The 2,500-nt window shown below is 63.4% G+C and overlaps 1 pseudogene; it reads left to right on the top strand.

Annotated features, from left to right (window-relative positions):
• Positions 1–2,500, top strand: part of LOC124746515 — a 7,801-nt pseudogene that overhangs the window by 1,814 nt on the left and 3,487 nt on the right.

Here is a 2,500-nt window from a genome sequence, read left to right as displayed (position 1 = left end):
AGTAGCAAATACTCCAGCGAGGCCCTGGAGGGCTGACGCGGAGAAGGGTTTCGTGTGAACAGCCGTTGCACACGAGTCAGTCGATCCTAAGCCCTAGGAGAAATCCGATGTTGATGGGGGCCGTCATAGCATGATGCGCTTTGTGCTGGCCCCCGTTGGGCGAAAGGGAATCCGGTTCCTATTCCGGAACCCGGCAGCGGAACCGATACAAGTCGGGCCCCTCTTTTAGAGATGCTCGTCGGGGTAACCCAAAAGGACCCGGAGACGCCGTCGGGAGATCGGGGAAGAGTTTTCTTTTCTGCATGAGCGTTCGAGTTCCCTGGAATCCTCTAGCAGGGAGATAGGGTTTGGAACGCGAAGAGCACCGCAGTTGCGGCGGTGTCCCGATCTTCCCCTCGGACCTTGAAAATCCGGGAGAGGGCCACGTGGAGGTGTCGCGCCGGTTCGTACCCATATCCGCAGCAGGTCTCCAAGGTGAAGAGCCTCTAGTCGATAGAATAATGTAGGTAAGGGAAGTCGGCAAATTGGATCCGTAACTTCGGGATAAGGATTGGCTCTGAGGATCGGGGCGTGTCGGGCTTGGTCGGGAAGTGGGTCAGCGCTAACGTGCCGGGCCTGGGCGAGGTGAGTGCCGTAGGGGTGCCGGTAAGTGCGGGCGTTTAGCGCGGGCGTGGTCTGCTCTCGCCGTTGGTCGGCCTCGTGCTGGTCGGCGGTGCAGGATGCGCGCGCCTGCGCGGCGTTCGCGCCCCGGTGCTTCAACCTGCGTGCAGGATCCGAGCTCGGTCCCGTGCCTTGGCCTCCCACGGATCTTCCTTGCTGCGAGGCCGCGTCCGCCTTAGCGTGCTCCTCCGGGGGCGCGCGGGTGCGCGGATTCTCTTCGGCCGCCATTCAACGATCAACTCAGAACTGGCACGGACTGGGGGAATCCGACTGTCTAATTAAAACAAAGCATTGCGATGGCCCTAGCGGGTGTTGACGCAATGTGATTTCTGCCCAGTGCTCTGAATGTCAACGTGAAGAAATTCAAGCAAGCGCGGGTAAACGGCGGGAGTAACTATGACTCTCCTGCGGTCTTCTCCCCTTCTCGTGGGCCCGCTGATTTTCGCAGAGTGGAAGACCGCACCAGGGGCTTGGGGGGGTTACCAGCCCCCCCTCGCACTATCCCTTTGTTAGTTGGGGGCAGTATTCAGAGAAAAAGTGGTGGCCCTTCCGCTGAAGGTGCCACCCCAACTTCCCCAGCACCTAGCCGGCCAACCGGCCGTGCCGAAAATTTTGTAACTTTTGCAGCTATGTATACCTGTAGTGAGTGCCACCGCAGCTTCACCACCAAGAACGGTCTCGGGGTCCATCGCCGCCGCCAACACCTTGCGGCCGCCAACGCGGAGATCGTCACGGAGAGGCATCGCGCGAGGTGGACGGAGGAAGAAGTCCTGTCGCTCGCCAAGGCAGAGGCCGCACTGTTCCTCGAGAGGGACGCCCGGTTCTTCTTTGTAAATCAAGAACTCATCAGGATGTTCCCCGACCGAACGCTTGAGGCAATCAAGTGCCGACGGCGGCAAGCTGCCCACAAGCAGCTTGTCCGCCAATTCATGGAGGCGCTTGAGATCGGTCGGGGGGAAGAGCCGGCGTCCCGCCGGGGAGCAGCGAGCCCGCTGCCTGACGCGGGCGAGGCCGCTGCGCCGCCCGTCGACGCAGCCGAGGACTTCGCGGCCGACACCACCGGGCCGCCGCCGGAGGGGCCGACTGACGCCGCCATCTGGGAGCATCTGGCGGGGCTACCCGCTTCCGCCCAGCGTTTCTCTGCCCTGGATCGTGTCATAGGTCTGGGGCGGGGCACGCCGCCCGATGTCATCCTGGGCATGCTCCCGGATGCCCTTGCGTCGGTCGGGTCCAGAGGGGAGAGATCGATCACCAGGACACAGCGGCCGCGCCAACCATCGAAGCGGCCGCCTGCCGCGCCGCCGACGCAGAAGCGCAAGCGGCGCCGCTGGGAGTACGCGAGAACGCAGGATGCCTTCCGACGGTCGCGTGCACGTTGCGTGCGCGGCCTCTTGGATGGCACCCTGCTCCAGCCGCCACCTGCCATCCCTGGTCTGCTGGACTTCTGGGCGGACCTCTTCACCAAGAAGCCCATCTCCACCGCGGGCTTCATTCGTGACCACCTCCTCCCGCACTCAGAGCCTGTCGCTCTTGAGTGCATATGGGGGCCGGTCACACATGAGGAGGTCGCCGCCGCGTTGCCGCCCAGGGGATCAGCAGCCGGGCCGGACGGCCTTACCCCAGCGGAGTTGCGGCGCCTGCCGCACGAAGTCCTGGTGAAAGTGATGAATCTCTTCCTTCTGGCCCGCGCCCTTCCGGAACGCCTGCTTCGCGCGCGGACGTCCCTTCTCCCGAAAACGGCTGCACCAACATCCCCCGCTGACTTTCGCCCCATTACGGTCTGCTCGGTGTTGGCGCGGACCTTTCACAAGGTTCTCGCGTCACGCCTGATGCGCGCATG

Source organism: Schistocerca piceifrons, unplaced genomic scaffold (assembly GCF_021461385.2).
Source record: "Schistocerca piceifrons isolate TAMUIC-IGC-003096 unplaced genomic scaffold, iqSchPice1.1 HiC_scaffold_351, whole genome shotgun sequence".
Taxonomy (NCBI): domain Eukaryota; kingdom Metazoa; phylum Arthropoda; class Insecta; order Orthoptera; family Acrididae; genus Schistocerca; species Schistocerca piceifrons.
Note: the sequence above shows the minus strand (reverse complement) of the source record. Positions and strands in the feature narration are given on the sequence as shown.